This window comes from Saccopteryx leptura, chromosome 11 (assembly GCF_036850995.1).
Source record: "Saccopteryx leptura isolate mSacLep1 chromosome 11, mSacLep1_pri_phased_curated, whole genome shotgun sequence".
NCBI lineage: Eukaryota > Metazoa > Chordata > Mammalia > Chiroptera > Emballonuridae > Saccopteryx > Saccopteryx leptura.
In genome coordinates, this window is record NC_089513.1 from 22,550,813 (window position 1) to 22,566,180 (window position 15,368).

Consider the following 15,368-nt stretch of genomic DNA (forward strand, 5'->3'; position numbering starts at 1 on the left):
ATCTTATCTGTGCCATGATGTGTTAATGAATGGAGAGCTTTTAGTAATGGCATTTTTTAAAGGACACGGGAAGAACCAGGTGGTTTTCTGGACCCTCAGTGAGTCCTTAATATTGAATTTGCACCCTTATATGAGTTTCGGCATTGTTACTCTAGCTTGGGTGCCTGATTTTGTCTTTTATATAAATTATAAATAATTTGGTTAGACTTAATCATACAGAGTTTATTGCATATTGAAACAATTTAGTTCTAGTTGATATGACATCTGCTAGAGCATTTCCCTGAACTGAGTTTCTGTTTTTCTAGTATGAACTTCCAGTTTTAGTAATTGCAATTTGGTTAGGCAGAAGAATGGCAGAGAGTTGTTCATTTACTTGGGGCCTGTTTTTGATTGGAGTTCCACTAGAAGTGAGGAACCCTCTTTTTTTCCCCCTGGAATTGGAAATGGGGAGGCAGTCAGACAGACTCCCGCATGCGCCCAACCGGTATCCACCCGGCATGCCCACCAGGGGGCGATGCTCTGCTGCAACCAGAGCCATTCTAGCGCCTGAGGCAGAGGCCATAGAGCCATCACCATCGCCCAGGCCAACCTTGCTCCAGTGGAGCCTTGGCTGTGGGAGGGGAAGATAGAGACAGACAGGAAGGAGAGGGGGAGGGGTGGAGAAGCAGATGGGTGCTTGCCCTGTGTGCCCTGGCTGGGAATCGAACCTGGGACTCCCGCACGCCAGGCCAACGCTCTACCACTGAGCCAACCGGCCAGGGCCCCTCTCTGTTTCTTTAAATTTTTTTATTTTTATTTTATTTATTTAGAAAGGAGAGAGAGAGAAGGGGGAGGAGCAGAAAGCATCAACTCCCATATGTGCCTTGACCAGGCAAGCCCAGGGTTTTGAACCGGCAACCTCAGCGTTCCAGGTCGACGCTTTATCCACTGCGCCACCACAGGTCAGGTGCCCCTCTGTTTCTTTAACATAGCAAAGTCATGGACCACCCCAAAGGCATATCCGCTAGCAGTATAACTTTATTGATTTTTTCATTGGATAGCTAAAAAGCTTCAGGGAGAGCGTGTAGTTCTGTTGGTTGAGCTGAGATAAACTGAGTTACAGCATATTGTGCTTGACATTTCTCTTCTGCCTTCTTAGCATAGGACTCCTGGAAGAAGAGCATTAAATCTGGGCTTTCTAATGGTATGTTTTGCAAGTCAGAGGGCTTAATAACCATGACATCACATCTACATAGTTATGGTGATTTGTTCCATAGGCAACAGTACCAGGGTTGAGCAAGTTGCAGTGCTTAAGATGGAGCTTAAGGGTGACAGGAGAAGGATCTCAAGATATTTGCTGAAAAATGTTGAGTCTAGTTGTAGCTTGATAGACTCTCAACATCATGAGGTACTTGTGAGGATATAAGTCATATCTTAGTAACCATTCAGCTGAGGCTTCCACAAGTTCGGCAGCTGTGGCTACTGCTTTCAAACTGCTTGGATATGTTCTGATTACTGGGTCTAATTGTTAGTATAATTTGGAAGCCCTAGGACAGGAATTTTTTGTAGGGCTTATTTTACTTGGCTCAAGTCTTGCTCGTGATTTTATTCCTAGAGTAAGGGGTCTGGAATTGAGTTCCGTGTGAGCTTATACAGAAGAGTTGCAATCTTGGAACCCAAAATCTGTAATACTCTGCAAGTCCAAGGAAACTCATTAACTATCATTTAGGTCTGGTGAAATTTTGGATAGTGTTTGTTCTTTCAGGTGAGAAGGAAATGCCTTCAGTCAAATCATGTCCTAAGTAAGTGAACCTTTTTAAAGAATTGAAGTCCTTCTGACCTTTACATGCTAATTGTAATACGTAGATAATTTGAATCTATTTCTGAATCCTCTCTTGTAACAGAACATAACAAATCACCTATATATTGAATGCGTGTAGAGTTCTTAGGGAACTGTAAAGTTGCCAAGTCTTGTAAAACCTGCGTAAAATAGAATGGGGCTTCAGTGTACCCTGTGGCAGGCATTATAGTACAGGTATATGGTTAGTTTTTCTAAGTGAAGGTGAATAAATACTGATTCTTGTTGTCAACTTGGATACTAAAGAAAGAGCAGAGCAAAGATCCACCACTGTGAACCATTTTGAGTCTGTAGGTACATTAGATCAGTGTTTTTCAACCAGTGTGCCATGAGACATGGTCAGGTGTGCCGTGGGGAGCATGGGTCCCCAAACTACAGCCCGCGTGCCAGATACAGCCCACGGAGGCTATTTATCTGGCCCGACGCCAGCCGCCTCCATCCAAACATAAACATTCCCCTCACAATCCCTCCAGCTATCAGCGACAGGAAGAGTGGAGGCACAGGGAACGCTCACTGACCAATCACCTTCTAGGATTCATCCCGACCACTAGCGATGAACCAATAGTAGGCCGCCTCTCATCCACACCCAGGAAAGTCCCGCTCAGGCTGCTGCGCACTTGTCATTGTGTGGCTGCAGCGAGTGGTTGAAGCTGCTACTCCTCCCCATGGTCCCGATTTCTAATCCTGGTCAGGACTGGAGGTAAATGTTGCCACCACTAGATGAAGCCTTAGCCTCAGCTGGTTATGTCTATTCTGATGGTGTATATAGATATTTGACCTTTTTCTTTTTAAAAGAGGCCCCCGCAGCGGGTGATATACAATGCATCACAATGTTATCTAACTTTAAAGCTAAAGTTTGCTGATCTTCCTTTGGACAGTTTTTGGCTATCTGTTGCCAAGGAGTTCCCCATTCTGGCCAACAAAGCTATTTTGACATTGCTCCTGTTTTCAACCACATATCTATGTGAGCTGAGCTTCTCAAGCTTCACTGCCATAAAAACTAAAAACAGAGGAGAGACTGAGAACTGTTGAGGAAGAGCTTCGTGTGTGTCTTTCTACCATTTCTGCCAGGCTATCCCTTTTGTGTTCATTGAAACAGGCCCAGGTTTCACACTGAGTATAAATACATTTAGAAACTATATTACTAACTATATGTATAATATGTACTGTGTTAGAGTGTCATTTTGTGTCAATTTGGTCCGTGGTGTGCCCCAGGATTTTGTAAATGTAAAAAATGTGCCGCGGCTCAAAAAAGGTTGAAAATCACTACATTAGATAACAAGGTTTTGGAATTTGGAACTACAGGGAACCTTGGTATCACAGTTTTATTCATTGCATTCAGCAAATTACCAACCTCATCCATTTGGTTTTAAATGGGTAAAATTGGAGTGTTAGAGGGACTAGTGCGTGGAATTATAGGTCCTTGCTTAATTAAGTCTTCTACAGTTGGTGAGAGCCCTAGGATACCCTCTGGTGTTAGTTGGAATTGAGGGAATTTAGGCAAGGGTTTGGAATGATCCGTTTGGATTTTTATGGGTTCAGCTCTTAATATTACCCTTGTCAGTTGAAGAAGAAGCTCATAGGCATTCAGGGACTTCTTGAGAAATTGGGGCTTTCAGACTTTCTCAATTTCCTCAGTTCCTGCTTATAGAGGAACAGAACAATTCAAGCTCAAGAAAGTTAGGAAATTCTAAGATAATTTCTCCTTCTTAGTTAAATGTTAAATGCCTTGTAAAGCCAGCAGCCACGGCCAGGGCCATCACAGTAGCCCGGCTCACGCAGGTTCGCATTGGATTCGGACAGTCGGTAAAGAAACAATGGAGCCCAAAACTGATAGGCCATTTTCTTTCATTCTAGCTTGCACCCGGCGGGCAAGTAAAAACACACACTGGGTTCCAAAACCCACTCACATTCAGTGATTACAAAGCCACTGACTTATCCGAGTTTCCTAGAATCAAAAGTTTCTAGCTCACCAGCCTTATTCTCCTCAGTTCCCCATCTCCTTCCTTATCCCAGATACAAACTCTGCACAAACTGGCGTCTCACTCAGCACTCCGCCATCTTGGCTGCTTCTCCTGGCCACATGGCCTCTTTCCGCTGCTCTCTGCTCTGCTCCCTCTGCTCTCTCATGCTAATCATCCCAGGAACCAAGAGAGCAAGCTCCCGTTCTGCCCCTATTTTATAGTGTAGAGATCCAAACCTTTAAACCAGTATACAAAATAGGGAAGTCTCTAATACAGGGGTCCCTAAACTACGGCCCTCGGGTCACATGCGGCCCCCTGAGACCATTTTTCTGGCCCCCACCGCACTTCCAGAAGGGGCACCTCTTTCATTGGTGGTCAGTGAGAGGAGCACTGTTGTGGCGGCGCCGCAAAGCACGACATCACTCACGTACAGTACTACTTCCGGTGACGCAGGATGCACGCATCACGGCTCCAGAAGCGCGTCATATCACTTGTTACGGCTAGCAGTGACAAATATGGAACCGGACATTGACCATCTCATTAGCCAAAAGCAGGCCCATAGTTCCCATTGAAATACTGGTCAGTTTGTTGATTTAAATTTACTTGTTCTTTATATTTTAAATATTGTATTTGTTCCTGTTTTGTTTCTTTACTTTAAAATAAGATATGGGCAGTGTGCATAGGGATTTGTTCATAGTTTTTTTTTTTTTTTTGTAGTCCGGCCCTCCAACGGTCGGAGGGACAGTGTGAACTGGCCCCCTGTGTAAAAAGTTTGGGGACCCCTGCTCTAATACAAAGTCACTTCTCTGAGGCATGATTGGATTGTGCCGCCCCACATCAAAAAGGGTGGGAAAGGCTTAATCCCAAAACCAAGCCCCAGGCTACAAGGATTCTGCCTGCCCACAGAGACACACATTAATATCACCTGGGCAACAGCCTCCTCGTGGGCAGCGTTATCTTTAACAAAGTGAGCATAATACATTTTATCTGCCCAACATGCCTCCTCGATTTAGAAAGCATATCTCAACCTAACAGGTTAATGGGGAAGTGTCACACAGAAGAAAAGTATGTTTTCCCCAAAATGGCCTTAGTGTTTTCTGGACTTATTTAAACACAGGTACCCTTTGAATTAGTTTAGAAACTCCCACTACAGAAATATTCTCTTTACTCCTAAGAATTTGCTGTTTTATGAAAGTAGATAAAGTGGCTCTAATATCCACCAAACTGCAAGATTTTTCATTAGTTTTTATCTTAGTTTCCCCTTGCTCATTTGAGGTATCATGGGGAGCAGCTTCCTGAAGGATCCGTTGGTGCCCCATCAATGATTCTTAACTTTGGTAATCAAAATTTTTAATACCCCCCTAATGGAAGAGCAGTCTGGCAAAAGGTAGAAGTCTATTAAATGATGGGTTCAAGTAGGGGTGATTTCCTTTTCCCGTGCCCTGGTTGTTGACAATAAAGGCAGACTTTTCAGGGCACGGTATTTCTGACTGGAGAACTTTTAGGTTCTGGCTTGAAATGTGTATGTGGAAGTCCTCTCCTCTTGGCCTCTGGAGCTGTTGTAACTGCAGGGCCATACATTTACTGATTTTAAAATTTTACCTACGGCCCTGGCCGGTTGGCTCAGTGGTAGAGCGTTGGCCTGGCTTGCAGCAGTCCCGGGTTCGATTCCCGGCCAGGGCACACAGGAGAAGCGCCCATCTGCTTCTCCACCCCTCCCCTTCTCCTTCCTCTCTGTCTCTCTCTTCCCCTCCCGCAGCCAAGGCTCCATTGGAGCAAAGATGGCCTGGGTGCTGGGGATGGCTCCTTGGCCTCTGCCCCAGGCGCTGGAGTGGCTCTGGTCGCGACAGAGCATCGCCCCCTGGTGGGCGTGCTGGGTGGATCCTGGTCGGCGCATGCAGGAGCCTGTCTGACTGTCTGTCCCCGTTTCCAGCTTCAGAAAAATACAAACAAAAAAATTTTTACCTACAAGGTTTTTTCAAAATGGTCAGCTGATTCATCAAGAGGGACAACTTTCCAGCCCATCTGGGTCTCTTGTCTACTTGGTTCAGACTGGAGCCTGCTAATGAATAAGGAAGTCAGGGCTTTTTTGCACTTGCGTTTAATAAAGAAAGCCCAGAATGTTCAAAGGGTTCCAGTCTTGTGTTGTAGTCTGAGATTGGTTCTTTTTTTTGTTTGCAAGGTTGAATGATAGACTAATTAGTTTTTTAAAGAAATACCTTGTCAGTACTTTCGAGTAAGTCTTGGGCTATTTTTCTAGCAGGATTTGGGCTACAAGTAACTTGAATGTGGGTCTTTAATATTGCTCTTGGGATCTTCCCATGTGATTTCAGCCATTCATTACAGGTGTCGCCAGGTCCTAATGTTATATAGATAAATTGGTAGAGATCTGGGAGTTTCAGATTGTAAACTCTAATTAGAATTCTAAATTCCTTATAATGTTTTTTTGTTTGTTTTACAGGGACAGAGAGAGAGTCAGAGAGAGGGACAGACAGGGATGGAGAGAGATGAGAAGCATCAATCATCAGTTTTTCGCTGTGACACCTTAGTTGTTCATTGATTGCTTTTTCATATGTGCCTTGACCATGGGCCTTCAGCAGACCGAGAAACCCCTTGCTCAAGCCAGCGACCTTGAGTCTAAGCTGGTGAGCTTTTTGCTCAAGCCAGTTGAGCCTGCGCTCAAGCTGGCGACCTCGGGGTCTCGAACCTGGGTCCTCTGCATCCCAGTCCGATGCTCTATCCACTGCGCCACCGCCCGGTCAGGCCTTATAATTTTTTTTTTTCCCCAATGCCTCTATTTCCAGGCCTTATAATGTTTTTGATGATTCTCTTTAGAGCTTGGAAATACAGTACTTTGAGGATGGCCCAAGTTCAATCTTTGACCATTGAGAAGCTGGTATTCCTAGCTCAGTGCAGGGCCTCATTTCAAAAGACAATTAACTTCTGCCTCATCTTCAAAGTGAAAAGGCAATGAAGTAAAGGGATTAGTAGGTTGAGAATGTTTAAGGAGAGGGTAAAATGAAGGAATCAGCGTCAAATTAGTTGATACTTCATTTTAGATTTTGTCAGCTTGTTCCTTAAATTCTTCATTTGCCTTTTGTAAAGAATCTTTTAGAGGTAATTTTTGATTCACTTAGTTTCTTAGACATTTCTGTATACCAATAAAAAATACACTCCAATTCGGGACCCTTTTTTCTCTAGACCATTTGAGCCAGTGACCCCTTGCTCAAGCCAGTAACCTTGGGTTTTAAGCCAGTGACCATGGGGTCATGTTTATGACCCCACGCTCAAGCTGGTGAGCCTGCTCTCAAACCAGCAATCTTGGGTTTCAAACCTGGGTTCTCAGAATCCCAGGTCGACTCTATCCTCTGCGCCACCCCTGGTCAGGTTGGGCTCATAATTCTTAAACATACTGTTAGCCAGGGGTCCCAGATGGAAGACTTTTGTGTGGATTCAGAGAAACCCATTTTTCTCTTTCTAAGCACTGGATCTTAAGTTGAACCCAGTCCAACCCTAGACCCAATCTGGTTTCTTTTAAGTCTGCTAACCTCAGACCCATTCATGAGAAATTATCAAATAAATTTGAAGACCTCTTTTAAACACAAAAGTGGTGGAACTCTGATTTAAGAGGTACTTACTTACTACCTGTGACTTCCAGATGCGTCGAGAAAGCAGTGAATTCACCAGGTTGCTTTTGAGGGTTGTTGCCGGGGGGGGGGGGGGGGGGGTTTCATTGGGTTCTGCATTTGACACCAGGTGTTAAAAGATAAACAGGCATATTAAAATTTTAGGAATTTATTTAAGCAAAAACCATGATGAAAATTGGGTAGTACCAAACTGGAAGTGGTTAGAAGCTGGGAAAAAACTTTCATAGAGAAAAGGTAAAAAGCAAAGTAAGGAAATTATTGCCTGGCTATAGTTTACGCCCTAGTTGGCTGTTTGTGATTGTTGTCCTTAGGTATTTACAGGCTTAGATCTTGATTTACTAACAATTAGATGCTGCAGCATTTGAGCCTGTCTAATGGACTCCTTGTTTAATTAATTTAACAGTAGATACTGGCTAAGTTAACAGATCTTTAAAAAAATTTTTTTAATTATTTATTCATTTTAGAGAGGAGAGAGAGAGAGAAAGGGAGGAGCAGCAGAAAGCATCAACTCCCATATGTGCCTTGAACAGGCAAGCCCAGGGTTTTGAACCAGCGACCTCAGCATTTTAGGTCGAGGCTTTATCCACTGCGCCACCGCAGGTCAGGCTAAAAATTTTTTTAAAATTATTTGTTGATTTTAGAGAGAGAGGGCCAAGTGTCCCTACTAAGGATCAAACCTACAACCTTGGCATACTGGGACAGTGCTCTAACCAACTGAGCGACCTGGCCAGGGTAACAGAAGATCTGTTATATTAATTAAGAGTCTTAAGTAATTTGTAACAGGAGATTTTCTGACTAGAAGGCTTGAGTATTCAGTTCCTTACACCTAGCAGGACTTTACATCCTGTTAGCTTCAGGTGCTGTTGGGTTACACAGGGAAATTGGGAAGGGGGTATTTGAGTTTAGAGGTCCTCATCCCTCCTCCTGCCCACCCCCTCAAGGAAATAGTTTAATAGAAATGATAGATATAACAGAATCTACCATATGATTCAAAGCTATTAACAGATACAATTCAAATTTCCGGGAGGACTTCACTTGAGATTATGTCTATGAAAGCATATTCAAAACGAAATACGTTTAACTCTTGAACAACACAGGGGTTAGGGGCTCTTGACTCCTGCACAGTTGAAAATTTGTCTTTTTTTTGTGTTTTTTGTTTCTGTTTTTTTGTATTTTTCTGAAGCTGGAAATGGGGAGGCAGTCAGACAGACTCCCGCATGTGCCCGACCGGGATCCACCCAGCATGCCCACCAGGGGGCGATACTCTGCCCATCTGGGGTGTTGCTCTGTTGCGACCAGAGCCATTCTAGCGTCTGAGGCAGAGGCCATGGAGCCATCCTCAGCGCCTGGGCCAACTTTGCTCCAGTGGAGCCTCGGCTGAGGGAGGGGAAGAGAGAGACAGAGAAGAAGGAGAGGGGGAGGGACGGAGAAGCAGATGGGCGCTTCCCCTGTGTACCTTGGTTGGAAATCGAACCCGGGACTCCTGCACACCAGGCCGACGCTCTACCACTGAGCCAACCGGCCAGGGTGACAATTTGTCTTTTGACTCTGCAATAGGCTCTTCAAATATACAACAGATTCAACCAACCACAGATCAAAAACTATTTCTTTTTTCATATATTAATTCATTTAGTCCTTTTATCAATTAATTTTTTAATAAATATTTACTAAGCACTTTAAAATTTTATTTATTTTTTTAAGTGAAATGAGGGGAGATAGACTCCCATATGCACCCCAACCTTATTTTTAAATTACAGTTTACTTTCAATATTATTGTACAAGAAAGCCTGGCAGTCATACAAAATGACCACTGTTCTAGAAATTAAAATTTCTCCGTTTGTAACTGTTTTAATCTTTTTTGCGTTTCGGTCAGCATTATTCTGTCGTGTTTTTGCATTTCTCTCCTGCCTTCGTCCAAGGGACTCATTTTGTCGAGACAGGCTTTTTTGTCTTGCACCTGAGGCAAGCCTTGTTTCTCTATGCTCATCAGTCTCATTTTGCCGAGAAAGACGCATTTGCTCTGTGACTGAAGCAAGCCTTGTCTTTCTCTGCTCAGTGGTTTCTTTTTGTTGAGAAAGCCGTTTTTGTGTAGCTTTAGCTCCTTTTCTCTCCTCTTCAGTGCTGTATTTTCTAGGAGGCATTCTTAAAAGAAATTACGTTAAGACGTAGTTTTTATGTAAAACAGATGATTGCCAATGCAAACAAATGTTCACCTTCCCCCTGACACGCTCAATTTGCGTTCAGCCTTAAATTGTTTCAAAAGCAGATGATTGCCAATGCAAACAAATGTTCACCTTCCCCCTGACCCACTCAATTTGTGTTCAGCCGTGGCAACTTCACCCCATTGGCTAGTACAGTTACGCAAGCAACCAATAAGCTATCGGCGACAAACAGACACTTAAGCCGCATATAATAAAGATATGGTTTTAGGTGTATAGCTTAGTGGTTAGACAATCATATCTATACTTTACAGAATGTTCTTGATACTTTCAGTAGCCCAACCAGTACCATGCGTAGTTATCACATTATTATTGACTATATTCCCTAGGCTTTACTTGCATCCCCATGACTATTTTGTAATACCAGCTTGTGCTTCTTAATCCCTTTACCTCTTTCACCCAGTTCCCCCAGTCCTCCTCTCCTCTGACAACCACTAGTTTGCTCTGTGTCTGAGCGACTGTTTCAGTTTTGTTTGTTCATTTATTTTGTTCTTTAGATCCCACATGTAAGTGAAATCATATAGTATATGTCTTTCTCTGACTCACTTATTTTACTGAGCATAATATTCTCTAGGTCCATCCATGTTGTCACAAATGGCCAAGCAATATTTCATTGTATTTATGTACCACAGCTTTTTATCCACTTCTATTGATTTGGCACTTGGGCTGCTTCTATATCTTGGCTCTTGTAAATAATGCAATGAATATAGGGGTGCATGTATTCTTTTGAATTAGTGTTTTTGTTTCTTTTTTAATAATTCCCCAGAAGTAGAATCTCTGGGTCATAAGGCAGTTGCATTTTTAATTTTTTGAGGAAACTCCATACTGCAAAAACTGTTTTAAATCTGCTTAGGAAACTGCAGTTGGGAATGAAAAAATACTGTTTTTGAACCGTGGTTGATTGAATCCACAGATGTGAAACCCATGGAAAAAAATCCATATATAAGTGGACTTGCACAGTTCAAACCTGCATTAGTCAAGGATCAACTGTATTTAAATTAAAATGAAGTAGATGATTTCTAATAGTTAACCAGATGATGTTGCGTATAGTTGACACTTTTGCATTTGTTTGCTACTTAGGTCTGCACCTCACCTGCTATCTTTCCTATAAAGCTGACATTTTTCTAAGTATATTACATTCTCATGTTTCTTTTTTTTCTCAGCATTTTTGCATTTGTGTATCTGGATTGGAGCTTAGCCTTTAATTTTTTTTTAAATTTAGATATAATTTATTATAAAATAAAATTCAGCCTGTAAAAGTATGTATGTATGTATGTATTTTGTATTTTTCCGAAGTTAGAAATGAGGAGGCAGTCAGACTCCCCGCATGTGCCTGATCAGGATCTACCCTGCATGCCCCACCAGGGGGCGATGCTCTGCCCATCTGGGGCATTGCTCCATTGTGGCTAGAGCCATTCTAGTGCCTGAGGCGGAGGCCATAGAGCCGTCCTCAGCACCTGGGCCAACTTTGCTCTAGTGAAGTCTCGGCTGTGGGAGGTGAAGAAAGAGCAAGAGAGGAAGGAAAGGGGGAAGGATGGTGAAGCAGATGGGCGCTTCTCCTGTGTGGCCGTGCCGGGAATCAAACCTGGGATTTCCACACAGCGGGCCGACGCTCTATCACTGAGCCAACCTGCCAGGGCTGTAAAAGTATTTAATTTGATGATTCTGGTCTGTTCACAAAGTTGTGCAACCATCACCAATATCTGGTTCCAGAATATTTTTATCATCCCTAAAAAACTTTATGCCCATTAGCAGTGACTCCCTATATCCTCTTTCGCTCAGCCCTCAGTATTCACTAATGTACTTTCTATCTCTTTGGATTTGACTGTTCTGAACATTTCATGGAAATAGACTCATACAGGTGGCGTCTCTCATTTAACGTAGCCTTTTCAAGATTAATTCATGTTGTAGCATGTATTAGTACTTGATTTCTTTTTTTTTTTTTTTTTTTTTTTTTTTTTTTTTTTTTTCTTTTCATTTTTCTGAAGCTGGAAACGGGGAGAGACAGTCAGACAGACTCCCGCATGCGCCCGACCGGGATCCACCCGGCACACCCACCAGGGGCGATGCTCTGCCCACCAGGGGGCGATGCTCTGCCCATCCTGGGCGTCGCCATGTTGCGACCAGAGCCACTCTAGCGCCTGAGGCAGAGGCCACAGAGCCATCCCCAGCGCCCGGGCCATCTTTGCTCCAATGGAGCCTTGGCTGCGGGAGGGGAAGAGAGAGACAGAGAGGAAAGCGCGGCGGAGGGGTGGAGAAGCAAATGGGCGCTTCTCCTGTGTGCCCTGGCCGGGAATCGAACCCGGGTCCTCCGCACGCTAGGCCGACGCTCTACCGCTGAGCCAACCGGCCAGGGCCTTGATTTCTTTTTATGAGTGAATAATATTCCACAAAATTTTGTTCATCCATATATGAATTTTTGTACATTTGGGTTGTTTCTACTTTTTGACTAGTATTCATCTACACAATTTTTTTTTGGTGTTTTTTTTTGTTTGTTTTACAGAGTCAGGGAGAGGGATAGATAGGGACAGACAGGAACAGAGAGAAATGAGAGCATCAATCATCAGTTTTTCATTCCGACACCTTAGTTCATTGATTGCTTTCTCATATGTGCCTTGAGTGTGGGCCTTCAGCAGACCAAGTAACCCCTTGCTCAAGCCAGAGACCTTGAGTCCGAGCTGGTGAGCTTTGCTTAAACCAGATGAGCCCGCGCTCAAGCTGGTGACCTCGGGGTCTCCAACCTGGATCTTCCTCATCGTAGTTCAACACTCTGTCCACTGCGCCACCGCCTGGTCAGGCTCATCTACAAGTTTATAGTTTTGTGTGAACCTAGTTTTTAATTCTCTTGGGTAGTTATCTGGGAGTGGGATTCCTGGGTCATGTGGTAGCTATATGTTTAAGTTTTTGAGGAACTCCCATACTGTTTAACAAAACTGCTGCACCATTTTACATTCTCATAAACAGTATATAAGTGTTCTAATGTTTCCACATCTTTAATTCATGGGTGTGAAGTAGTGTCTCAATTGCAGTTTTGATTTGCATTTCTGTGATGACTAATGATAGTGAGCATCTTCTCATGTGCTTATTGGACATTTTATATCTTATTTAGAGAATTCTCTTTCTAACCTTTTGCCCATTTTTAAAATTGGGTTGTTTTTTTTAATTACGTTTTAAGTTTTTTATTCTAGATATAAGTTCTTGATCAGATATGATTTGCATGTTTCATTCTTTTTTGTGGACTGTCTTTTCACATTCTTGCTAGTATACTTTGAAGCACAAAAGTTTTTAATTTTGACAAAGTTTATTTATTTTTGTTGCTTTTGATACCATCTAAGAAAGAAACCATTGCCTAAGCCAGTGTCATAAAGATTGATGCCTGTTTTCATCTAAGAGCTTATATTTATATCTATAGTTTTAGCTTTTACATTTAGGTGATCAATCCATTTTGAGTTAAATGTTGTTTATGATGTAAGATAGGAATTCAACCTCTTCTTTTTTTTTTTTTTTTTAATTAAATGAGAGGTGGGTGAGAGAGACAGACTCCTGCTGTGCCCTCTCACAAGCCCCCTATGGGACTCGACTCTGCCCATCTGAGGCCACTGTTTGTTGCTTAGCAACTGAGTTATTTTAGTGCCTGAGGTGAGGTGGTGGAGTCATCCTCAGTGCCCAGGGCCAACTTTGCTTAAACTTTTCCAGTTACGACTATGGGATGGGGAGAGAAAGAAAAAGAGAGAGAGAAGGGGGAAGAAGAGGAGAAGCAGAAGGTCGCTTCTTCTGTGAGCCCTGACTGGGAATTGAACCCAGGACTTCCACATACTGGGCCTACTCTCGAGCACCAGGGCAAGGATTCAGCTGTTTTTTCATGTAGATAATCCAGTTTTCCCAGCACTATTTTTTTTTTAAAAGACAGTTCTTTTCCCATTGGGTTGTCTTGACAAATTGTCTATTTTTATTCAGGTACCTCAAAATAAGTAACTGGAAAGTTGAAGTAAAAGTGTTATGTGGAATTCATTGGTATCCTAGTCCAAACTATTTTCTATGAATATTCATTTTGAACCTCCTGGTAATGTGGCCTTTTTCCTAGACTTTTTGGAAAAATGGTTTGTTAATTTTTTTTTTTCCCTCCAGGGACAGAGAAAGTCAGATAGAGGGATAGATAGGGACAGACAGACAGGAACGGAGAGAGATGAGAAGCATCAATTATCAGTTTTTCCTTGCGACACCTTAGTTGTTCGATTGCTTTCTCGTATGTGCCATGACCGCGGACCTTCAGCAGACTGAGTAACCCCTTGCTCGAGCCAGTGACCTTGGGTCCAAGCTGGTGAGCTTTTTGCTCAAACCAGATGAGCCCGTGCTCAAGTTGGCAACCTCCGGGTCTTGAACCTGGGTCCTTCCGCATCCCAGTCCGACGCTCTTATCCACTGCGCCACTGCCTGGTCAGGCTTTGGAAAAATGGTTTGAAACTAAGGTTTTTTGTGGGTTTTTTTTTTTTAATATTTTGCAGAAAACAATATAAACCTAACAAATATGCAGAGCTTTCCATGTAATTTTTCATATAGGTCAGTAAAAGCAAATCTTGATTATATCACAAAATGTATTAAATTCTTTTACAATCTTTATGGTGATCTCTTTATCTTTGGTTTGTTAAATATGTTTAGTTTTAGGCTTTTTTCATTCCTTCTGATGGGTACCTTTTCATTTCTAAAACTCTGGGTTTGGAGAATTATCTTCTGTGATAATTTTTTCCTCCTTTCCTGTTTTCTCTTAAGACTCTTGACAGGTGAATGTTGGATTTCCTGGATTGAAGTTTTATTTATTATACTCTGGAAGCGTTCCTTGATTTTGTCTTTGAACTTTTCTATAGAACTTATTTCAGTAATTATATTTTTAATGTATAAGAGCTTTATCTTCCCTGCCTCCCTTCTTCTTTTCTGAGTATCATACATATTGTTGTACATAGTTTGTTCATTCCCTTTCACTAGCAAAATAATAGAGTACCAGTTGCTCCATGTTCTTTCTTGTCCACTCTTTTTTTTTTTTTTCTGTATTTTTCTGAAGTGAGAAGTAGGGAGGCAGAGAGATAGACTCCTACATGTGCCTGACCAGGATCCACCCAGCAATCTCACTAAGGGGCGATGCTCTGGTCATCTGGGGCATTGCACCATTGCAACTGGAGCCATTCTAGCGCCTGAGGTGGAGGCCATGGAGCCATCCTCAGCACCTGGGCTAACTCTGGTCCAGTGGAGCCTTGGCTACAGGAGGGGAAGAGAGAGTTGGAGAGAAAGGAGAGGGGGAAGGGTGGAGAAGCAGATGGCTGCTTCTCCTGTGTGCCCTTGCCGGGAATCAAACCCGGGACTTCCACACACTGGGCCGACACTCTACCTCTGAGCCAACTGGCCAGGGTCTCTTTTCCCCTCTTTTAATTTCAGACATTTCAGTTGATGTTTAGTGGTTTTAATTTGCATTTTATATTCCCCATAACAAGTAATGATATTAAACTCTTTTCAATATATATATTTTTCAATATTCTTATTGGCCATATGGATATCTTTTGTGATGTTGCTCCCCAATCCCCAAGTTTTTTGCCCATTTTTATATTGGGCCATGATCTGTGTTGTTTTCATACTTTTTTTGGGGGGGGGGAGAGTTTTCCTTTTATTTGGTGCAGATTTCACTTTTTTTTTTTTAATAAATAAATTTT

General features: G+C 42.6%; 1 protein-coding gene across 10 annotated transcripts in view; it reads left to right on the plus strand.

Moving 5' to 3' along the window:
• The window catches only part of PIAS2 (protein inhibitor of activated STAT 2), a 99,598-nt gene that overhangs the window by 5,703 nt on the left and 78,527 nt on the right, over positions 1-15,368 (plus strand). Inside the window, exon 1 of one of the 10 annotated variants that reach the window (XM_066353415.1) lies at positions 7,917-8,048. The exons of the other annotated variants lie outside the window; for them this stretch is intronic. The gene's annotated coding sequence lies outside the window, so the exon portion shown is untranslated. Of the gene's footprint in view, positions 1-7,916; positions 8,049-15,368 lie in introns of those variants that run through there. 10 annotated transcript variants of the gene reach the window in all.